Source organism: Zosterops lateralis (assembly GCF_965231275.1).
Source record: "Zosterops lateralis genome assembly, chromosome: 7".
NCBI lineage: Eukaryota > Metazoa > Chordata > Aves > Passeriformes > Zosteropidae > Zosterops > Zosterops lateralis.
This window is the reverse complement of record NC_139767.1, coordinates 1,747,958-1,773,246: the sequence shown is the minus strand read 5'-3', so window position 1 is coordinate 1,773,246 and position 25,289 is coordinate 1,747,958. Positions and strand designations below refer to the sequence as shown.

General features: G+C 45.2%; 1 protein-coding gene across 8 annotated transcripts in view; it reads right to left on the bottom strand.

The window, feature by feature from the left end:
• The window catches only part of AGAP1 (ArfGAP with GTPase domain, ankyrin repeat and PH domain 1), a gene marked incomplete at its 5' end in the record, with an annotated part of 302,933 nt that overhangs the window by 7,140 nt on the left and 270,504 nt on the right, over nucleotides 1-25,289 (bottom strand). The gene's annotated exons all lie outside the window — the stretch shown is intronic.

Sequence of the window (25,289 nt, the reverse complement as noted above, 5' to 3'; positions counted from 1 at the left end):
GAGCAAGAGCAGCCTTGCTCTTCCCAAAGCATGACTAAAGGGATGACTAAAAACGTCGTGTCATTATCCAGAGTTACTCACCACTTGTTAAAAAGCTGGATCAAATTCTGAAGGTTGAATTAGAAAGACAGTGGACAGCAGGTATTTACCATGGCACAGCATTGATTTCCCACCACCAGAAATAAGAGCAGGCTTCTTACGGGCACTTTGAAGTTTTATCCTCCACACCTCTGACAACACTGAAAAGCTCCTGCATCTTTTTCATCCTTTCTTCTCTTTTGCTAAAGGAACTAATTCTGTAAGAGAGGAGGCCTCTCAATGGTGTCTCCACAGTTGCTGTGCAGGTGCTGTGCCCGTGTGTTGCCATTTCTGGTTGCTCACTGAAGTACAACCCTTTAACGCTGTGGTAACCTGGCCAGCTCAGCAAGAGCTCTGCCAAATTTCCTCTCCTGTTGGCCAGCTGACAAGGTTAATGTGTCTCTTCCAAGAAAATGAAGTAAATCTAACCCACTGCACCTCCCAAACTCCTGGAAGAGCCCCAGGATGTGTCATTAGCTTCGTGGTCCAGCACACAAGGAGCACACATCACCTAATGACCAGCGCCGGGCAGCTGGATGTGCTGGGGCTTCCCGATTAAACAACCCCCTCTGTGATGATCCCAATAAATGGCCCTGCTTTGGATAGAACTGGTGATGCAGTGTTGGGATGGGTAAAAGGAAAACATCAGGGTGGGGAGGGGGGGACGGATTGAAATGTTGGAGAAAGGTTCACGATGCTTTTAATTGCAACAGCAAAAGGGGGGAGAAGAAGAGAGGGCGAGAAGAAAGGGGCTAGCAGCAAGGAATTTCCAAAGTGCTTTCCTGCCCTGAGCAAAGCAGGAACTGGGAGGAGAGGCATGGAAGAGGAGCTGGGAACAATATGCTGAGAAAACACAGGGGCTTCCTCTCTCTCTGCAGGAGAAGACCCCTCTGCTGCATTGCAAAGGCAGTGCTGAGCAGCTGAGCGGCTCCGCGCCCTGCATGCCTTCTCCCCCTGGCCGCGTTGCTAAGGGGGAAGGCACGAGCCCACCGGGAATATCCAGGTCCCTGGCAAACAAGAGGGCTCCAGACAGCAAACAAAGACCGATGGGTATTTATTCCTTAATTACGGGCAGCTTTGAAGAGACGGGCCCACTAAATCCCGCCCGCCGAGGGAACGGACCGCGATTTATGCGCGCCGGGGCAAAGAGGAAATAAATATCTCTCTGGCTCCTGATCAATATTATGAGTGTTTTGCCAACCTACAGGATGTTTTATGAGCTGTAAGGACAGAAAGGGATCATTAATAATTAAATAAACTCAACCTATTAAGCTTATTACTTCTTACAAGTTAAACATCCCTGACGGACGAAGGGCAGCCCCACAGGAAAGGTGTGGATCAGCCAACCTGTATCTTGCCTCGACTCTGGTCCGAGTGAGCAGTGTGGTAACCCAACCTGGAAATGCTTTAGTTACTGCCTGATGGGGAACTAATCTGCCTGAGGACTGTGTTCAACCCAATCTTCAAATTTTTATCCAGGAGACAGACAATTCAGTGCTGCAAAAGCATGCCAAATCCAGGTTACTTCTCCTACTCTCAGTCCTTTTCAACCAAACCAAACCAAATCAGCACAAATCCCTGGAAGTGTTCAAGGCCAGGCTGGCCCTGAGTAACCTGGTCTAGTGGAAGGTGTCCCTACCCATGGCAGGAGGTTGGAATGAGATGATCTTCAAGGTCCTTTCCAACCTGCACCATTCCAGGATTCTATGAAATAAAGGTAATTTCCCACCAGCAGCACCTCGTGCTGCCAGGGACTTGTTTCCTGAAGCTCCCAGCTCTGGACCTTCTCCACCATTAACTCTCCTATTCCATTTTTCAGTTTTTCTTTCATAGCTGTGTGTTGCAGGGGGAAAAAAAGCCCTGCTGTGTGTGAGGGACAGAGATCACCCATTTGTGCAGAGCTCAATGTGCCTCCCCGATTAATCACATCTTGCCTGACACCAATATCATCATTATTCGGATTCAGTGGAGCTCCTCCACCTTTTCCCCTCTCTCCTGACAGCATTCCCCTACACAGGGCTCCAAAACAGCTGCCATTTCTGCACTTGTAGGTTACCCCTCGTGGAGTAAGCAGCAGCACTCCTTGAAGCGTTAATACATCCGCAGGATTTATTGCTGCCCAACATTAACGACCAGCCTGGCCAAGACATGAAGGTTTACTGACTTCAGGCTTTTCAGATAAATACCCTGCAATTGTGGGCTCTGATTTATCACAGAAAATTGCAGCCAACTTCTGTTTTCATTGCACGACACTCCATCTAATAACTTTTAAGGTTTACTCGATAAAATATATCACACTGAGGTTTACTCCGTGTAAAGTTAAGCAAAACCCGTGTGACAGCCAACAGCAGGGGATACTGTGGGTACTAAGATAAGGCTTATTAAATTGAAAATAAAGATCCTAAAGGTGACAACTCTAAGCCCTGCAAGTTGTTTAAGTCTTTTCTCAATAAAAATCCAGGTTTTTACTTTGTTCTGTACAACTATGTGAAAACAGTCCCTAGAGAGTTAATAAAAAGCTTGAAGAATGCCACAAGTTTTTCTTTTCCTCTAACCCCAAAAGCCCTAGAATTTTTTGAAACAGCATTGTCAGCTACATTTCAGAGGGAAAAACCCTAACAATGGTAAACCCTAAGGATTTAGAGCTCACCACTGTCCTGAATACACCACAAAGAAAATCAGAGGGCTGGAGCACCTCTGCTATGAGGAAAGGCTGTGAATGTTGGGAATGTTCAGCCTGGAAAAAAGAAGGCCCAGGGGAGACCTCATTGTGGCCTTCCAGTTCCTGAAGGGAGTCAACAACAAAAATGGGGAGAGCTGTTTACAAGGGTCTGGAGTGACAGCACAAGGGAAATGGGTTTAAACTGACAGAGAGTAGGTTTAGATGGGATACTGGGAAGAAATTCCTCCCTGTGAGGTGGGGAGGCCCTGGCACAGGGTGCCCAGAGAAGCTGTGGCTGCCCCTGGATCCCTGGAAGTGTCCAAGGCCAGGTTGGACACTGGGGCTTGGAGCACCCTGGGATAGTGGAAGGTGTCCCTGCCCATGGCAGGGGTGGCACTGGATAAGCTTTAAGATCTTTTCCAACCCAAACCATTCTGTGACTCTGTGATTTTAAACACATAGCTCAGTGAAAATAATTTAAAAAGCACCCTGAAGAATGGAGGAAGATGGATTTCTCCAAAGGTTGTAAGGAGAGACTTTACTAGAGTCTGGAATGCAAAATCCAGGAACAACAGGTCCGTTACACCCACCCTCTGCTGACCAACAGGAAAGCTCCTGAGTTCAGGATCTGATTCCTTTATATGCTGGCACATCACTATCACGGTGAACATCCATGCAAAATTTAACCCAAACCATATCACTGTGCTGGATATCCACAAAAAAAAAAAAAAAAAAAAAAAAAAAAAAAAAAGAGATAAATGAGTTATCACTGTGTGGTTCTAGTGGACTGCTTCCATTTCTTGGGTGGTCAACCTCAACACTTGGGCACACCACAAATATTACCTAAAAAAAGCCAAAAGCTGCAACAGTTGCATGGAAATGCTAAAACCAAAGAGTATATTTGCTTCTTGCCTGTGTTCAGTAATAAATATATATATACAGGGAATAATTATTGGAAACATGCACCTAATGCATTTCATTACTTGTGTGTAGCCACACTTAACCTGATGTCTTCAGTGTATAAATCGAACTGCATTGTGCAAGTACCTAAGACAGAGAGTGGAAATTTTCATTTGTCATGTGATCTACAATCACTTGGGTTAGAAGATTTAATGAATTTCCAATTTGTTAACACTAATTTTCTCCTATAGCAAGGCTGTGCTTAATGCAACAGAGTTTGAAGCAGAGTTTGGGAAACCAGTACTTATTTTTTTGAAAAAGAGGAAAAAGAAAAGGAAATTCCTTTCTCAAAGGTAGTGGATGGGGAGTGACACACAAACACAGCAAGGCATAAATTTCAATAATGTGTGCCAGGTGAGAGCTGGAGCAAGGTGTGTGTGAGGTGCCCCATCCCTGAGCAGCGTGGTGTGGAACAGGGCTGTGCTCCCCCAGCACAGCACATTAGGCATACCATAATAGTCACTGCTGTGAGCTGCTTTGGAACAGATCCCATGGCAAATACACCAAGGAAGAGAAATGGAGCTTTCCCTCTGCTCACTTTGCTGGGAAGTGAAGGAGCAGCACAACTCTGAGTGCCTTGTAAATAACTGGGTGGGGGGAAATCCCTCAGAGGGGGCTGACGAACTTCCAGAGTAGAAATAGATCTCAAACGAGAGTTTGCTTGAGGCTTCCATCATATAATCCTTAAGGTGGGAAAAGACGTCTAGGATCATCAAGTCCAACTGATCCTAGATGGAAATAACACATTGTGGGCTCGAGGAGAACCTCATCTTTACCCCAGGATCAAAGACTGGAAGAGGATGGTCTAAGCACAGTGCCTCACAAAGACCTTCAGAAATGTTTCCTTATCCTTTGTTAACAGTAAATGCTACAGTTTGGTTTGCAAGGAAAAACAGAAGTCCCTTCATAGGGCTTTAATGGCATCTTAATTCCAGCAGAAGCAGTAAGATGATGCTCTTTGGAGTATTTGGGAAAAAAGAACACCCTCCAACCATTACACTGAATTTATGTAAGACATAAAAGAGAAAATACAAGTAATAAATGTTGTATTTGAAGAAAAACACATTTGGAGCAGCAAGCAAATAAAACCAACTGCTTGCTCTGCACAAGTCAGCAGTGGGAGGCAGGCAAGTTTGGAGGGGAAAGTCCAAGGGCTGGGAAGCAGCCAGATGATCTCCATAGGCAGCATTTCTGGGATCCACATCCTAAAGATGCCGCAGGGACCTCTCCGCTGTCCAACTCTCCCCAAGCGACTTGGAGCTCTCCCTTGTGCTCCCCTCACCTTCTGATGTCTCCTCATTTGCATATCAAGTATCACAGAAGCCTTAAGTTTGGAAAAGACCTCCAAGATCAAGTCCAGCCTCCAACCAGACACCATTTTGCCCAAGGCACTTATTTCTGTGTCCACTCATTCCCTAAACACTTCCAGGGATGGTGACTCCTCCACTTCCCTGGGCAGCCCCTTCCAATGCTTAATCACTGTCTCAGTGGAGGAATTTCCCTAATATCCAATGTCAACCATCTCACTGATGCCAAGGACTCTGCAGAAATTGCTGGTGTCATCAGACTCCTCCATCAGTCTCATTTATTAATGGCTGTTTTTATTTAGAAAAAACAATGCTTTTTTTGGTGAGTTAGAGATCCCAAAGTATTCCTTCTGTCCAGCAAGCAATGGGACTTCCCTCCAACTCTGTTTTAGTGGGTTGCAGTTGTTTGATGCCCTACTCAAACCATAACTCATAATTAGTTAAAAAAAGAATGTTGGTAGACCTGCTCATGTTTCTGGAAAACATGATAAAAGTGGATAAAGAATTGCCTTAGAATAAAAAGGGATGAAGACTTGAGAATCCTCAGCAGTTAACACCTAGACAAATCCATAAGGTTCCTCTGACTAAAAACTGAAATCTCAATGGGGTTTTTTTGTGTTTGTGTATTTCCAACAAGGGAATGTGCAACTCTGGGGTTGCCCAAATGGGCTTCAAAGAGGTGAGATTAGAGATGGACATGGCTTTCATAAGACATGGAAGTGCTCAGGTCCTGCTGAGGCTTTTCCAGTGCATCTCTGCCTATTAATCACTTGCAAAGCTTTAGGTTTCTATGAATTACAAGCCATAAGGTGGATGTTTGACAGTGGGAAACCCACAGAAAACCTGACAGCAAAGAAAATCTGCACTGGAGACACCTGACAAAAGTGACAACAAGTTCCACTTGGACAGCAACTCAGACAGAGCTGTGCAGGAATTTAAAAGCTGAATTAAAGCCAGGATTGAGGAATTAAAGCCTCTTGCCCAAATGTTCCAGGTATGTAAGTGCTCTCTCTCCCTCTCCCCCAGCTACTTTCCTGCAAATGCCTCTTTGGGCCACATTTGGAAATTATTTAAAAAAGATAAAATATCCCTAATCTGTTACCAATTAGAAGAAACATGTGAATATTATTTTCTAATTTGTGACTCAATCTTAAAAGCGAACTCACTGAAATAATTACACTGGCTCCTGAATATTCCTATTGTGCTCCTTAAAGAAAACCCAACCAAACCCCAACTGTGGGTATATCCTCTACTGCCTGAGATGCCTTGGGGCTGAATGTATCAATAAGAACCATCAAAGCCCTGGACATGGACTGCCAAAACCCGGTATTTTCTGCTCCCTGGCAGCTGCAGCCCAGGGGTTGCCAGACGGATTCGTTCCCTCCTAATGGTCTTTGTGCAGCCTGGGTTTGTGGTGGGTCAGGATGAGCCAAGGAGGCCTAGGTTGAGTGGCCAGCACATGGTGTCCAAGCTGTCCACTGCACAAGTGACCCCTTCCAGCTGTAGGAGCTCCGAGCCAGGATTTATGAGAGCAGCAATGGAGATTTCTTTGTAAAACCCAGACACGGCATGACTTGAGTGAGTAACTCCTGAAAATTGGTAATTTCCTGGTGGTTAGCAGGAGAAGGCCCACCAATGGGGAAGCAGAGGCTGCTAATAAATTTATAGTGCGTTATATGCCAATTAGACCCCCTCAGCCCTTCAAGAGGCAGCACCACCAATCAGGTTATCATTCCACAAATGTACTCTTTAGGGCTGAGCTCATCACAAATCAGTCCTGCATTTCAAGTGCAATTTTCATTAGTGTTACCCGGGACTGCACTGGTGAAACAATGCAGGCAGGTATTTTCCTTCTCCCCTCCGAGCACCCTTCCCCAGCCTCATGCACAGCTATTTGCTCCTCCTCGTGCATGGCCATGTCTCAACCTCAAATGGTAAATAATCATCCTGAATACCACATTAATCCTGCGCCCAACCAGATTTATTACACGCGTCACACGCCGGAGTTTCGCCGTCACTCGCAAGCCAGCCGTGAACCCCATACTTAAATTACATCCTTGTACCTGACCACGCACCATGCAAGGCTCTGTCAGCACCAGGAGTCAGCAGCTCCCTCAGCTCCCCACCCCTCTGACATCCACAAGTGTCAAGACACCCAACACTGCTCATTTGGGAATTCAGAAAAAGGAAAAATACAGCAGTAAATACTCTGGAAGGTTTAGCATCTGCTTTAAACCTCTGGTCACAGCTTAAATCACAGCTTTTCCTCTGTGCAAGCAACACTGTGTTTGGGATGCTCTTTGCTTCATTTTTGCCAAACAAGGCCAGAAACAGCCTTTAGTTTTAGGTTTGCAACCTATGGCAGCACAGAGATGCCTCCTGCTCAGGAGCACAGGGCAACCTGAGTCACCAGGAATGCATTTTCCTTTTCTTTTGCTTCTCAAGCCAGGTACAGACCTCAGAGAAGCACACGCAGAAACCTATCAGAGAATTATCCTGAGTTGGAAGGGACCCACAAGGATCATCAAGTCTAACCCCTGGCCCTCCATGGACACCCCAACAATCCCACTCTGTGCACCCCTGAGCACGATATCCAAATGCTCCTTGAACTCCTGCGGGCTTGGGGCCACGACCAATCCAACCCAACCCTAGGTGCGGTTACAAATGTAACATCCGTGTTAGGTGGACTTAAAAGAACAAGGACCTGCTAACGCAAGAGTTCCCAAAGCAACTTTCACTTCCCTGCTTCTCAGCCAGGTAAGGTCCCCTCGAGTCATGGTAGGACCAAATTTTACTTCTTCAGCTGCCCCTGCCCCCGTTCATTTAAAATTTTATGGAGTCTCCTCGCAAAAAAACCACAAGGTAGAAGAGCAGTGCCTGATGCCTCAAGCCTTGGGCTGTCACCTGCATCTTATTTCTACTTAACCTCTTAAATAACATTGGAATTCACTTTGTCCCCTGATGGGCGCTGTAATGAGAACCTCCTGTCAATCACGGCTCCATTAGCCGGGACAGACTTTCACTTCCTGAAACAATTTATTGGATTCCCAGAAGCGAATGGGCCTTGCCCCTTTTGAGGCGGGTTTTTTTGGGGAGCTATTCAGCAGGACGGGTGTCCCTTCTGTCCCTGCTGAGCGGGGCATTGTTCCCCCCATGGCTCATGGAAACGGCTTCCTGGGCTGACCCACCTCTCCTTGTCCCGGCCAGGCCGAGTGTTTGCCAAAACCTCCTTTGGGCTGCTCAGTTCACCGGCGCCACACAAAACCCACCAGCTGTTTCCAGCCACTGGGGCAGGGGGAGAAGCCAATCCCAATGTTAACCCCTTCCCAACAAAACCCTGAGACCTGGAGCCTGTCATCCCTGGGGCAGAGGAGTGGGACTCCAAGGTAGCTCCCTCTTCCATAAAAAGCAGGATCTGCTCTCATTTAGCATGAAACTAAAGGCAATTTTGTTTTCCTCTTCCTCTCTCTTGGTCACAACTCAAATTGTAGCTCAAAGAAAAAATCTTACTAATAGAGGCTAAAAGCACTTTGGTTGGAACATTATCTTGAGAGGAGAATTTCCATTTCCCCGAGTGTGTGCAGTCCTTACGAGGTTCATTTGCAATGAGTCTATCTGTTTTGATGAGATAATAAAACGCATTTTATTTAAAAATATCTCCATTTCCACCCCCCCAAAGGAATTTAAATGGTCAGTTAATCTTTCTGCTTCAGAAACAACCCACTGAGTAAATAAAAGAGGGCTCAAGATTATATAAACCAAGATTTTTTCCCTATTCTAACACTGGTCTCGAAGACTAAAATACAGATGCACCTGGGCATTGGCTGTGTGCCTTTTTAGTATAAATCAGTTTAACTTTTAGCCTGGGAAAGGAGGAAAAAAAGGAAACAAGACGATAGTTATCTCCAGCCTTCTGTGATTCTCGAGTCAATAGTAAATGGGGGGACTCGTTAATGCCATGGTGATCCAATCAGGATGAAATTATGCAGTCATGTAAGAAATAATATCTATTAGGCTAATTTAATCAACGAATACTTTACAGATGAATTAGAATGCAGAATCCAATTATTTCAAACATTGGGACTGTCAGCCGCTGTGTTTTTGAAGCGGTGGAAGGGGAGAAAGGGAAGGCTTAAGGATCCTTTCAAGACGAGGGTGGCTGGGCTGTGTTTGTAGTAGGAGAGCTGGAACAGCAGAAAAACTGACAGCCACAATCAGCACCTTCCCTGGCTCCTGGGGCACCTTCCTCTAGGATATTGGCATAGACAGCCTGATCTGCTCCTCGCACTGGCTCAGAATGACTGTCCCAAGTCTTGGTGATTTCTCCTGGCCAGTCATCCTTTAAAAGGAATGTCAAGGGATCATTTGGGAAGGGAAGATGTGCCCTGGGTTGGTGCACAACATCCTGGCGCTGCCCAGCTCCATGGATTACACGTGGCATTTGTTCCCTTGGAAAACCAAGGTGTGGCTTTATGGCACCATGCAAAGAGAAATGGGACAAACAGCACTACTACCAGAAGGGGAAATTAGGTCAAAACACCACTTGACCCAAAAAGGACGGGACAAAACTGGGAGCTGTGAGTACACAAACCATGATCCAGCCTGACTCAACATCTCTGCTGATGCTTTGTCAAACCACGAGAGGATCATGAAGCTTGCCAGAAAACCATAATTGTTCCACCAAAGAGACATAGGGACTGGCTCCTTGCTACAGAACAAAGGCACATCCCACCCTCTCTGTGGAGAATTTTCTCCCCAATCCACTGGAATTGCTGTTTCATAAAGAAACAAGAACACCCTCAACAAGAGCACAAAGAAACAAGAGCATGAAGAACAATGCACCCTTGGCATTTTGAATAACAGAACGGTTTGGGTTGGAAGGGACCATCAGGACCATCTCATTCCAACCCCTCTGCCATGGGCAGGGACACCTTCCACTATCCCAGGCTGCTCAGAGCTTTGTGGAATGTCTCACACACACATCCAGCCCCATCACACAGGGCCTGCCCATCCCATTTACCATCAGAGCAGTTATTTCAAGACCTGAAGATGGCAAAGGTGCCATGTTTTGCTCAAGTCTACAACACAAAAATGACACTTCTCCCTCTCTCTCATGATTAGCAGAAATTACTTGTTGGTACAAAGAAAAACAAGGCTACAGGAAAGTGATGGATAATTTAACTATGTGGATTATCTTTCACGAAGAGCTGAATGAGCTTCACAATGGAGCTTAAACTGAAAAAATTCATTTCAGACTCTGGGCTTCAGCATTTCCTTTTACTGAGCATTATCATGAAGAGCAGAGCAAGCCTGGTGCCTGCTGCAGAGTGTGGATGCCCCATTGCTCTGTGAGGTCTGTGCTGTGATTCCCAACGTACCTGTGATCCAAACATTTTTCTGCCCTGTCACCTGGAGTGGTAAATGGGCTCCCCTGCTTATTTAAACATTTAATGCTCTTCTAATGCCCAAATTATGACTGTTTCCCATGATGGATTAGCACAAAATACAGCAGTGACAATTTTCTGCAATCTGCGGAATATCAAATTTTGATTACTTCAGGAGGAGAAAGTAAAGTTATAAGCAAACTGATTGATAAGGAGCAGAGGAATACTTCATGTGGTGGCTCATTGAGAGCCTTGATGAATGCCTGGCAGGACTGTGATGAGTCCCCACAGAAGACATGCAATAACTCTGAGGAGATTTAAGGTATTTATTGCTCAAATAAAACAAAACCAAGTGACACGAGTAGGTGAAGTACCACCGGGTGATTACAATCTGCTGATCAAGACCAAGTGCAATTCCAATTTTTTTGCAGAGCAAAAAAAACAAACTAATTCTCCAGCTTGCCTACAGAACACTGATGGTTATTTTGGGAATTTTGGACGCTGGCTTTCTTCATCAAGGAATGGAGTTGTTCCAGGGTCAGGTCTTTATGGTGGTTTGTTTTCTAGTTAATGCTGGCAGTTGTTCTACTTTTGGGTGGCAAATAATTTAGCAGTACCTTCTTAAGATAAAATGGTTATCTATCTATCTATCTATCTATCTATCTATCTATCTATCTATCTATCTATCCTATTCCATAAAGCTATAATACATACAAAATATATGAGGTTGGACTTGATGATCTTGGAGGTCCCTCACAGTCTTAATGATTCCATGATTTTTTCTCTCTCTCTACATGCACTCATTCCCTGGGCCCCACTCCCATCCAGCAGCAGCTTTTCCAGCTGTGAGACTGAGAGGAATTCCCAAAGGAGCATCCCTACCATGGTGCAAGCACTGCCTTTTGCTCCACAGCAAGGTGTAGAGAGAGCTCCTCTGAAGGGATGAACTGCTCTCTCCTCAATCACAAATCTCCCCTGTTCAGGGCTTCCACGGCAATAACATGTCAACAATCTCCCTGTGCTGGCAGAGGCAGATGTGACCCCTTCACTCTGAAACAGTTGCTGAGCTGTGTCTCTGTAAGAATCCCTAAAGCGCCAAGGGACTTTGTATTAAAAGCATCTTCCCCAAAACAGTTCAGACTGAGGGAACCTTCTGAGAGATACAAGGGAGGAAAAAAGCCACCAGTGAAGAGCATGATGCATTTGAAGGGAGGGTTGCATCAGAAGCACCTTCTCCTTCAGCAAAGAGAGCTCACCTGAGCCCATAGTGCTGTTTTGCTATTAAAAAAGGCACTTGCAGTTAAGCAGTGAAGAGAACTGATATTTTTTATTTTCAGTTTACTATTTCTGGGCAGGATTGATGGATGTTTTGGACAGAACAGGCTGAAAGGAGGCTTTGTGAGCCAGGATGATTAAAACAGTTGTCTTGAGCTGAGTTTGTCTATTCTGAAAAGAAGTGGAGGAGACTCCAACCAATCCATCAGTGATCCACCGCTGGCAGATGCAGGCGCTGATTAAACACGACAGTTTTGCAACAGGTTTGAAATCTAAGTGCAGTAAAACTGGCCTGGCTGTCTGTGTGTGTTTGGAAAAGCTGCCCAGGAGTTACAAGGATCCTGAAGACTTCCAGCTTTTCCAGTTCCAAGAGTCAGCATGGGAACACCAGTGGCTTTGGTGGCACTACAAGGAGGATAAAGAAGATCCTGGCAGTAAAACAAAGGATGCTTAAAACTCTCAGTCTGAGAACATGATGGATTTGGAGGATTCTTTGATGTGGTATTTAGGGACCTGGCAGTTTTCAGCCAAGGCTTGCACTCCATGATCTTGCAGTGCTTTCCCAACTTTACCCATTCCATGAATCCATGGATATTTTAGATGCAAAGCACAACCCAAAGGCAGGGTGTGTATTCCCAGCTATCCAAACAGACCATGCAAGAGCAAAGACCAGGGACCTGCTGCCTTATCTGCAAAATGTTTGGACTTTCTGGGGCCATCATGTATCCCAAATCACTTGCCCTCTGCTGATAACGCTTAGGATGAGACTCCCAAGCTGTATCAACCATTTTGTTTACTGTAAAATATTCTCCCACCCTGAAGGAAAAGGTATTAGTGATTATTCTGAGATCTAAACAATGTGACAGACTTAGCTGGCTATTTTGCACAGCTTTTATAGTGAAAAAAAATTGCTATTGCTGATGTAATCAGGCAATTAAAATATTTTCCATCTGACAAACACAGCAGGCAGCTCCCACCAACAGTCAGAAGCTCTATCAAATTCCTGAGCATTTGTTTTTTAGCTCCTGGATGAGACCAGAATGGATGGAGCACTGAGAACTGCCAGGTGAGACCCAAAATTGCATCTTGGTGGGCATCTGAGCCCAGTCCCTGTGAGCTGAGTGCCAGCAGTCCCAGCAATCCTGACGTTTGCTTATTCTCTGTCTTTTGGGAATGGCTTCTGAGCAACCTGGCAGCTACCTCCAATCCTGCCTGGATGCTTGGAAAAAAGCTGCAGCTCCCTCAGAGATCAAGTGGGCAGCAGCCCCTTAACAGGAACTGGTCTATGAGCTACCACCACATGTCTAATTAATGACCCTGCCGGTCGCAGCTGGAAGAGCTGAGCTGGGGGTGATTAATTAAATTAGCTGGCAGAGGAAATTACAGTGGAAAAGCCAAAGTTTGATTGCTCCATAATTAACCACAGTGCAAATAATATCTGCATCTATAACTTCCAGCGATGAGATCAGAAGCCAATTGCATTTGGCACTGACTGAAGCTGTAAATATCCTGTGGTGAAAAATGATAGGTTTGTTCTGAAGGGAAAACTTACAGAAATGGACATCCAGCGGATGCAGGAGGGGAGCAGGGCACAGGGAGGAAAGAGCACTGGAATTAGATCTTGATCTCAGCTGATTTCTGCAGTTTTCTGCAGTGATAAGAGGACTCAACATGAAATATTTTAAAATCTAAATGCTATGAGATTCCTTAGCAGAGCTTTGGTGAATCTGGAAAGCTAAGGCCACTGAGATCATTCCATCCCTTGCCTTGCTCCACACCCCTTGCTTCCTGGTGGTGGAAATCACTGCTTTCCTTGGGAAAAGACTGCACAATTGAAGAAATACCCAGTCCAAACATTTCCTCTCTGTTCCTACATCCTCCATCCCCTATTCCTGCTCTTAGGAGCACTTTTTTTAACAAGAACCCATTTTTCTAAGGAGATCACCCCCAAGTGCCTGCAAACCCCTCCATCCCCCTTTAAATCATTATCATTTCATTAACTCCCTTAAGCATCTCCTGCCACTCACTGAAGACTTGAAATATTTCTTACCATTCTTCTCCAAAATTGTCTATTTTGGCAAGTTATGGTCATGATATGTACCCACCTCAACCCTGCATCATGTTGGATTACTGTGAGTCTTATCCCTCTTCCACTGCTGGTGAGTTCTGGCTTAAAGAATGCTCAGATTTTTTAACAGTGGCCTGAAATGCAACCCCTCGAATCCCCACAGGAGCCAAGATTTATTTCCATGCTTCTCAAACTGCTATCCAATGTACTCTTTCACAAAAACTGCATGGTCCAGAAAATCTCAATTTTCTTTTTTAAAAAGCAGTGCAACCCATTTTCCTGAGTGCTGAGTAAAGTGCACTATATACACATATAAATTAGTATTTCATATTTTGTGTATTTTTATTTATTTTTATACATTATCCTGAATTTATCAAGGATATTATATATATGCTTGATAATTCTTGATAAATGTGCTCAATAAAACATATACTTGACCATACTATATTTACTTGATAAATACGTTTCTCTAAAGGGAATCCACTTTGTGTGGACCAGAATCATCCCATGTACCAAATTTGTGCCTTCTCCTGCTCCAGACCAACATTCCAGTGGATATTGGTCCCTACTTGGCCACCAAACCCTCATCACCAGGGCATCCCTGGTACAAAAAAAATTTGCAATTCCACAAAAAACCAACACCACAACATTTAATTGTGAACGCGTAAGTCCTGCTCTGCTTTGCCATTTCTTTCTGATAATCTGGGGAATTGTAAAACCAGCTCACTTTTTATGCTACTTTATTACTCCTGGCTGAACAACACAAGTTTTTGGGGTTCCCTGAGAGCCTTCCCTGTAAGCTGGGTTGGTTCCTGCATGTCCCATTATGGCACTGAGATGGTCTGGCTGTAAAAAATGCAAACCAAACCTCTCCCCCTCAGGATGCCAAATGCACTTTCCTCTTACAAAACATCTCGTCTGATGTTGGAGGCTACTCTCCCACTTCTGTGGCATCCCATGCTCTCCTCTGCCTCTTATTCCACATCTTAACACACACACTGGCATCACACAAGCTGTGTGATTCTACAAAAATGCAAATGTGGCAACAAATACCAGCTAAAAATCAGCTTTGTATTAATTTCAGGAGTCCCAGAACTTTGTCAGAAGAGCCATTCTCATCTCTCATTTCACTTGGAGCATTCCTGTCAGACATCCTGCACATTTCTAAACCTTGTCTGCTCCTTCACATCTCCAAACATCACATTATGTCTTGTAAAACACACTATGCCCTTAAAAAAACCACTCAAAATGCTGGTGACTGATTCTTAACAAACAAAACTCTGCATTTCAAAGGGTCCTTTGGCTGCTGAGTTTATCCAGCCTCCAAATAAATTTTGTGTGATGGTGTCCACAGCTGAAACCAGAGCTGGGAGTGCCTGCACTAACCCAAACTTGAGTTCCACCACTCAAAACTGCAATTGCAGTAGTATTTCAAATACTAACATTTATTTTAAACACTACTGTAAATAATAATATTGTTTTATATAATAATATTTTAACTTTTCTCCTTGCCTGGAAGTTCGAACAATTAATCCTGATTATTTTCTGTAGCTGTTTTTTTTTTTATTTTCCCTCTTTTTGCCTGAACACAACAGGTGAACCCAAGGAAACTCAGGAATCTATTTAGGACTGGTCTGAGCTGTGGGAGGACAAGTGGCCAAAGCAGATCTGGTCTGGAAAGGCTCAGACAGGAGCACACACACGTCACTAGCAAAAGATTAGAGCTGCAAATTTTAGGGTCTTGAGATGAAGTCAAAAAGTCAACTTCTGAGTATCATCTTTTCATAAGAAACCCTTCAGTTTTAGCACAGTGACACAATCCTGTTCTTTCCACTTGCAGAAGAGTCTTAAAAGCATTCCTGGGGTTGAGATTTAATTGTGTGCACCTCGGTTTCCCAAGCCTGGCTGGTGCTGTACAGACAAGTGAAAATACAATGAAAACATCCCTTTGGAAATTCTGACCTGGATGAAACCAGGGAAATGCAAATCTTCTGGAGGAAAAGCAAACTTAGCAGGAAAATTTCTAGGCCATGACATAATAATCTGTTCAGCATGAAGGCTTTTTGAAGCTGGGCCCATGCACACCTTTTGAGGTTCACCAATTACCAAGACATGGCTCCTTCTTGCTCCCCAAATTCTCACACAAAAAATGCCTCAGCGACAGGACTTTGCTCTGTCTGCACAATCTGGTTAATAGGCACAGGGAGGGATTTCATCTCCCTCTAATTCCTGCTTCCCACCCCTCACCTGTGCTCCACTCAGCACATTTCCACCTGCTGTTTAATTACTTGAGAGCTGCTCTGATTTCTTTTGGGCACTCATTTCTGCTGGGGCTCCACTGCTGTCCCCCACTCCAGCACCCACACATGGAAAAATCCAGCTGGAAGAGCATTATCCCAGAAGAACAGAGAAGATTTGAGAGCTGTGGGGAACCTGCATTTGGGCTGCTGTGTATATCAAGTTTCAGTCCAGTCAAAAGCCAGCACCATCTTTTCACTGCTGCCCTTTTCATTTAGTTATCTTACTGAAGTCTTATCTCCCCAGTCCCTTGCCATAGGCTACCAGCTTCCTGCAGAGACAGAAACAAAGCTCAGTCTTAAACAAAGGGGGGAAAAAAGGGAAAAAAGCACAAAAGAAAGTTGGTCACAGTTACTGTTAGGGAGCCCTGCGGGTTCTGTAGGCAGGACCAAAGCGAGGGATGCTGCCTCGTATCACCGGCCAGCAAAGCCACCAGGAGCAGGAGAGGCACTGCCTGCCTTCAAAGCATCCCCACCACTGCCTGTAGCCACGCTCTGCTGTCCCAGCAGCTGAGACAGAGCCATCCAAAGAGCTGGAACAGGCAAAAACCACGGGACAAACACAGCCACCATCACTGGTGACAACAGCCAAGAGCTTGTGATCTATGGACACAACCTTCCTGTGACATCCTGCCCAGGGAAAAGACAATCCTGGGGACCACCTCCCACCCTCTCCTCAGATTTAACCACAGTTTATGTACTTCTTTAACAGCAGAAAATGCAGAAACAGCAAAAGGAATTCATACAGCAAAGCTCCCCCAGCACAAACCAGGAATAAAGTAGCTTTACCACCAAGTGCAGCAAGCAGTTTGAATGATGTGTGGTTAAACTGCCCGGGGCAGAGCTGGTGTGCAGGGAGACAGATGTGACCTCAGGGCAGGGGGAAAGAAAGGAACAGGTTAAACATCAACTACACAGAAAAGCTGCAAATAAAGACAAAATATTTTGCATAACATTTCTTTCTAACAGAATAGGTATTTTTCAATCTGCTGGGTGTTTCCCCAAGTGCTTGACTCACAGTACTTCCCCAAATACTCACAGATGAGCCTTTGGATCTGACCTGGCCACCTCATAACAGCTGATGTTTGGCACTGGGCATTTTTTAACTCAATGGCTTTATTTTGGCCTATTATTATTATTACTATTATTATTATTATTGCAAGTTTCAGCCTTGCAAACAGCTGAATTTCGAGAACAAACAAGTGCCCAGTGCTTTTCCTTTTGGAAATAATTGATGAGTAGCTGGTGAAAGAGCACCTTGGTAAGGCTGCCCAAAGCTTTAGGCAACAAGCTTCATTTTCCAGGTGCTTTTAGCTTGCCATATTTAAGATGAAACTCTCCATACGTATTCCTCAGGTGGAGTAGCAGATATGTGCATCCACACATGTGGTGTGCAATTTAATTCCAGTGTTAATGATATAAAGGAATTTTCTGAGGAAAAATTAACCCACAGTGGTTTCCATCTGACTCCTTTTCAGTGATCTCGGCCTTTGGCCATCAGCCTGTTCTAAGCCATGTTTCCACTCAAGTTATAAATTCACCACTTATTTTTTCCCATCTGAAATTAAAATTTTGTCCTAACTAGCCCTTCCATTCCTCTGCTGTAGTTCCACACTGTCCTAATTCCACACTATTTAGTTCCACACTAATAGAGTTCTACACTATTTATTAGCAGTTTCTAATAAATAGAGTGATGGCTTTCTCTCTGTTAGTGAGCTCTGAGTTGACCTTTTCAAGGGGCTTTTGGCCAAGCAGATGTGAAGTCCACTGAAAACACATTGACCTTCAAACCTCTCTAGCCCTAATAGGTGTTTGGGAGGGAATTAATGCAAAAAGAGAAATAATCAGTCCATATCTAAACCAAAGTTAAGTTTGAAGCCAAGATCCTACACAGTTTTGAGACCTTCAGGACAGGCACTCACCCACCCACCAGATGAGTTCTTATTCCAACAAACAAACAAACAAACAAACAAACAAACAAACAAACAAACATCACTATTTCTATTGCTATCAATTTATGAACACTCATTTCCCCAAAAAATCCTCCTTGTTTGAGTGCTGAACTCAAATCCTAGATTTCTCCAAGTTTAACCCCACCAGCTTATTTTTCTAGAGAATTTCAGCTTAACTTGGTACTTTTCAGTGTGGCAGCCAAATCCACAGAGAAGGAGAACCCAAATTTGTCAAGGATCTCACCAGAACCTGGAGCTGACTGTGCCTCCAAGGGACACCCTCCACTGTCCCAGGTTGCACCAAGCCCTGTCCAGCCTGGTCTTAGACACTTCCAGGGATTCAAGGAAATGGTACTGATGCTATTTAGATTGAAAAGAAGAACAGCACTATGGCTTTTCATAAATGCTTTCATAATCTGCAGAAAAAGACAGAAGCACATCCTTTGCAGGTTTCCCTTTCACCACCACCAAGGAAAATAACAATTGTAATAATTACTGGAAACCAGGCTCCTGTTTACCAACAGTCTAAGCTTTTATCAGAGGCAGCTCTGCACACAGGAAAGGTGCAGCTGAGCCAGGGAGCATTTCATCTAAAGCACTCATTAGCTTGGACAAGCAGGGTCGAGGGTGTTGTGGTTGTTTTGTTTTGATTTTTAATCATCCAGGCATCTCCCAGGCTGCCGTACAGGCACTGGTGTTTTACCTGATCAGCTCCTGGGTGACAAGGGCTGCCAAGCAGCTGAAGGACAATAAAACAGAATATTACTACTACTGCTACCACCTTTCATCTTTGGAGTATTGCATTGGAGCTTCCAAGGTCTCCAAAAGGCTGGAGTCTGACCAGCAGCCACCCCAGCTGATGTTGCACTCGCCTCACTCAGCTCTTCCTTTCAGATGCATTTCCTGGAAGCTGCTGACGAGTGACAATTTTATTTTTTTGTTTACATTTAATTGCAAACCAACTCAACGTGGAAGCACACGAAGGGTTCACTCCTCCAGCTGCAGCCTGGAGTTTACTGGCAGCAGTGAATCAGTTTCTTTATTTACGTCTGCGTTTGAGAACACGATGCCACCGTAACTAATAATTTATCCATTTTCCTCATTATCTCCATGAAGTATCTGCTGTCCAAAACAGAGCTAATAGAACTCCAGCTCGCTGCGAGTCATGCTGTTCAGTGGACTTCAGCCACTAGGAAGAGCAGGAGCGAGTTTTTACTGATCCATTTCCCAAAGTCCAAGCTGGAAACCTTAAGCCAAACCTTAAGTCAAACCTGCCGTCCCCGAGCAGCTGCTGGGCCGGCAGCAGCCCAGCTGTCTAAACTTTATTGGCAGCAAATGTCATTCTTGCACACGAAGTGCCTGCCTGGAAGAGCCAAAGGCACATCTTGGGCTATCACATCCCATCACATTCCCCGACGAGATGTGAAAACCGGAATGGGAAACGTCAACAGAGTCCGGCCGCGGCGAGGAGCGGGGCATGCCCGCTGACAAGCGCGCCGCCCTGACAGAGATGGGCTTGGAGTTGCAATTAGTGGCACTGTCATTTTCGGGCGCTCCTGCCAATTAATTAAGCCTGTCAAATGGAAAAACAGCGGCATTCACATGATAATTTATATCGGGAGAGACTGGCCCGGCAAAGCCGCCGCTGCCGCCAACAAAATCCCCTCCAAGCGCTTCAGGGAGAAAAAAAAAAAAATAATAAAAAATATATATATAAAGAAGTGGAAAGGGGAGGGGGGAAGAAAGAAAGAAAGTTAAACTGTCCTTGTTATAATTGTTAACTCTGATCGCTCAAGTAGAAGACGGGCTGATTAAAACTCCAAACGAGCCCCCAGCTCGCTTAAATCTCAGAGTCCGGAATGATAGAATCAGAGGAGTTTATTCATACCATTAAGCCCCAGAGAACTTAATTGAAAGAAGAGCATAGCCTGGACCTTGACAAGCGGGAGGTCACAGTAATTGCTGCCGGACATATTTAACATTAAGATAATCAGGCCATTAATTACCCTTTGGATCATTAAATCAGCCAGTTGCAAAATGAAATTTCTGCCTCTATTACTCACTTGAGAGACCACAGGGGTGGCTTTTAATTTATCAGTGAGCTTGAGATACAAAGGACCAAGCTTGGGGAGGAAGGAAAAGGGGGAGAAAGGAGGGGGTTTGCTTCAGCAGAGGCAGGAATATCAATCCGCCATGCTTGGTGATCGTGGCAAATTAACTAGGTAAGATAACCTCAGCTTCTAAAGGCAGAAGCTGGGGGTATGTAAATAGATGAGGGCAGACAGGGAGATCAGAGCCTGCACACCACTTAGCAGGATAATAAAGGAAATCATCCTTGATTATCAGTGCTAATTTGGACACTGCCGGTAGCTTGTTATGCGTGTTCTGAGTAGCATTTAATTAATTCAATTGCTTGTTAATGAGGGAAGTGACATGTGGGGAGCAGATGCCACCCAACTGCAGATGGGTTCTGGTCAGCCCTTCACAATAAAACCTTTTTTTTTTTTTTTTTTTTTTTTTTTTTTTTTTTTTCCAAAATTTATTTTTAACCCCCCCCCTTCCCCCGGCCGTGGCACGGGCAAGGTGTGAGGCGTGGAGGAAGGAGCACGGAAAAGGCACAGAACACTGACCTCATCAGGCCAAGATCCGCCACGGAGCCGGCGCTGGTAATCACGGATAGATGTTCCCCTGGTCCCCCAGGCCATTCCTGCCTTCTGCCAGGAACCCAAGAGCAGCAGCACCACAAACTGATGGCCACAAGGAGCCATCAAAACGTGAGGGAGAGATGGAACACGGCAGCCCTGCAAGATCCGGGATGCCAGAGCAGGATCTGAAGTGCTCTGCTTCCCTGGGCTCACCCGGTATCGAGGATGAAGGATTCATTATTTTTACAAAGAAAAGGATTCATATTTTCATGGAAGGCATGGTGTAATATTTTTCATGCCAGTCACTCCCCAGTGACCAGCTCGGCATCACTCGGCCACTCTCCTCGGAGCAGCACCAGCCAGGCTTTGGTGCAGGACTGGAAAACTCAGCTCAACACAGGGCAGCTGCATAATGTTGTCCCTGACACCATTAAGCTGAGTTCATTAGTGAGCGAGGATCAAACTGGATCTTCCCTTGTAAGGTGAGAGTCAATTCCTGACACTGCCAGCTCCCAACTCGTGGCTGCTCAGCCAGTGTTGGATTTTCCTGTAACCTCTGGTGCCCAGAATAAACAGAGAGACTGCTGAGCAAACAGACCTCAGCACAACTGCTGCTCGTGCCCCAAGCCACAGTTACAGAGCTTAAAACTATGCCTTAACTTCTGCAATCCACTCATCCCTCCATTCAAAACCACAGTTTTAATGGAGTTGGACATTCCACCTGTTTGTGAATATTCTCAAAAAGATGATGAAATGGTGGAGCCCTATCTGTGTGTAGCTAATGCAGATATTTGGCATCGTTTGAGCAGCAGAACAATCAGTGTGGCTGGAATGGTGCCTGGATATGACTCTGCCTTCCCTTAGCCTGCCCAGCAACTTCCAGCCAGTGGAGGTGGTACATCCCTCCTGACACTCCCAGGGAGACAGAGATGGACTCCTTGGGAGCTCAGGGAAGGAGGGTGAGTGAGCAGATAACCATCTCCTGGAGTGGGCAGAGGGATGGGAGCACCTTGTCTCATTTGGAAAAGGCCGACACCACCTTGGGAAGTCAACACTGGCAAATGAGTTTGCAAACCAGAAGCCTCAAGAGCATGAGGAGAAAGCAAAACAAGTGAGGTGTGACCAGAAAAAGCCGAGTATCTGGCAGGAGATGGACACACTGGTGCAAAAGACAAAGAATTCCCAAGCTGGCTTCCCCACATCTCCAACATTCCTCCACAGAGCTGCTGAGCCCCACAGGGCTCCTCCAGGGCTGCACACTCCAAAGCAGCGCTGTGAGAGTGTGCTTACACAGTATCAATAGCAATTAGAGGGAAAATCCTGATCCCATCCCCAGCCCCAGTTAATTGTCGCAACATTGATTTACTCTAATTTAACTTCTCACTCCAAATTAAACCTGCATTACCCAAGGAGGGACCGCAGGCAAGCTCCCCCCGCTCGCCCCTCCCCTCCAGGACAATAAATTTAATATTGAATACACTTGGAAAAAAACCTGGCGGTTGTTGCAGGATCCATACTGAAAGATCTTTTTCCTCTTTTCACTCTTTTTCTTTTTTTTCTTGCTGCGAGTAATTAAAAGATGCTTTTCTTGACTAATGATCCCCCTGTTTAGGAATGGGAAGTCGATACTCCTTCACCAGCAGTCAGCTTCAATTTGTCACAGGCCTCCCGAAGTTTGAGCGGTGTTCTCGGGGCTGCTGGTAATTGCTGGAACCAATTACCAGCTCTCCAGAGCTGACCTAATCAGGGACCTACAGACACCAAAGCTCAGGGGCCAGCTGGTCCCTGTTCCCTTTCACACTCAACTGTTTGCCTGTGCTTGGGTTTTCTGCTGCTTCCCCAACTGCTGGTGCTCACCGGAGCTTGTGTTTATTCCTCCTTCCCCCTGAAATCCCAGCAGCACCCTCAGCACTGCTCCACCCTGTGCCACTTCCTTGGGGATCCCACCAAACCTGTGCTCAGAAACCTTCCAGTTCAGTGCCAGAGGCCATCCTGGGTTGTTGCTTTTGATCCAGGGGCACCAAACAACCTGGAGATCTGCCTGAAGAATTCCAGGATGGTTCAGGTTGCAACGGGCCTCAAAGTCCCTCTCAGTCCACCCCCAGGCATGGGAAACCTTCCACCAGGCCAGGCTGCTTGACTGTCCAAATCGATGTGACCTGGAATATATTAATGTTGCAGGATATACCTGGGCAATATATCCCTGATCAATGCAGGAGGGATAATGCCTTTGGCTAAAGAGCTCCCAGGCTTGGAATTTTACATACCCTCCCATTTCAGAACCTTTCTGGCTTTCAAAGTAAGTGTCCAGGTTTATCTTTTCCCATGATTTGCTTAGATGAAGAATCTGAAGCACATTTGAGTGTGCTAGAAAAGGACAGCAGTATTTAATTTTGTGACTTAATCACCGAATATCCTGAGCTGGAAGGGACCAACGAGGATCACAGAGTCCAATCCCTGGCCCTGCACAGAGACTCCAACAATCCCACCCTGTGCATCCCAGGCAGTGCTGTCCAAACCCTCCTGGAGCTCTGGCAGGGTTGGGAATGTGCCCATTCCCTGGAGAGCCTGGGCAGTGCCCAGCACCCTCTGGGGGAAGAACATTTCCCTGATCTCCAGCCTGAGCCTGCTCTGACACAGCTCCAGCCACGCCTTCAGGAGCTGTCCCTGGGCACAGAGAGCGGAGATGGGAGCTGTCCCTCATGAGGAAGGTGCAGGCCATGATAAGGTCTTGATTTTCATAGTATCTTATTTTGAAGTGTGCAAAATTACTAAAGGGAAGCTGTACTCACAGCCTACCATAGGTGTGTTTTCAGAAATACTGGTGATGTTTTTCTGGGTGAGATTCCTTCATTATGCCATGCTCCTGCCAAAACCCATCTGCAAGGATCCCTCCACCCTTCCTTCTACTCCACAGAAATACACAGGATGCCCCTGCAAGCACAGAGTGAACAGTGCCAACCTCTCCCAGGCTGAAGAGACTGGTTTGAAAGCCACATCAAGACTTTCAGGTTCCTTTTAGTCCAGCCTTGAGCCTCCCAGCCCAACTATTCAGTACTTGTGGAGCAGATCACTACTCTTTTTCGTGTGTCCCTAGGAATCTGTGCATTTCCCCTGATGGCTTCATCTCCAGTAGAAAGACACAACATGAAAAGGTGAAACCCACCTGATGCCTCAACAGAACAAGTGTCTGTTGAGGGCCCATCACAGAATCAGATTCCTGGAATGGTTTGGGTTGGAAGGGACAAATCTTGTTCCATCCCCTGCCATGGCAGGGACACCTTCCACCATCCCAGGCTGCTCCAAGCCGCATCCAGCCTGGCCTTGGACACTTCCAGGGATCCACTTCCAGAGGCAGCCACAGCTTCTCTGGCAAACCTGTGCCAGGGCCTCCTCACCCTCCCAGGGAAGGATTTCTCTCCACTATCCCATCCAGCCCTGCCCTCTGGCAGTAGGAAGCCATTCCCTGTGTCCTGTCATTCCATGCCCTTGTCCAAAGTCCCTCTTCAACTGTCTTGGAGTTGCTTTTCCCCCTTCAGTCCCTCAACAACAACAAAAGGAAGGTTTGTTTAACCCTCCATCCAGGTCCATCTTAGCTGCTTCCAACAGAATTCCTCATGCAAAACTCCAAACAACAGTGAGAATGTGGAAAGCAGAGCCTCTACCTGAGGAACTTGAATTTATTTTCTCGCCACGGCTTGGACAGAAGGATTGTGATGCTGGCAGAGACCAAAGGGAAGCACAAAAGGAGGCATGCACTTGGAAAAAGCAGAACTCTCTGGTATTTATGTGAAAAATTGTATTTCAAACAGCAGAGGAATCGGAGCAGCAAAGCAAGATTGCAATTGCTTTGTGGGAAATTTTCCAAATCATCCTAATTCTACTTTTTCTAGCACCTCTTCTATCACATAAGCATGAACCTGGACACAGAGCTAGAAAATCCTATTTATAAAACGAATCTTTTTGTCCAAAAGTGTTGCAGTGCAGGAGAGAAAGTGCAGTGACATCAGTGACAATCAGAATCAGGTGAATATAACCAGGAAGCAGCACAGAAACAAAGTGGGAGAATTAAAATAAGCCCAGAGTATGAAATACTAAGAGAAAAAAAAAGTTGATTTTCTAGAAGTAAAATTCAATCCCAAATGAATTATTAATTGAAATGGATGGTGCTCTTTTCATCACAGTCACATGGATTTTAGATTTTTCATCATGTTTATTATATGACTACTGAAATAATGGTTTTTTGTTTGGGTTTTTTTTTTGTTTGTTTGTTTGTTTTTTTGGTTTTTTTAAATAGAATTCCAATTGAGTGCAAGCATTTTCCTTTCAGGTGTTTAGAACTATTGCTCCATCTCACCTCAGCAGTAAGGAGCAAATATATTTGTGAGGTGCAAGAATATAAATTCTCTGTATTAAAGTGATAGTAATGACTGCAAGTTCATTTCAATTTACTTGATGAAACCATTGTGTTTAATAATACACATGTACAGAGCAGACATCCCATTTTTGCCTGAACAAAACCTCTCTTTGGGGCTCCCTGAGCACTTTTAAATGCACAGCCATTCATCTAAGCAGCCTGATTAATGTAGTGGCTTCATTCTCGAAGATGAACCAAAGGTGGCACCACAAATTCATTTTTCAGGGCTAACGAAATAATGCAA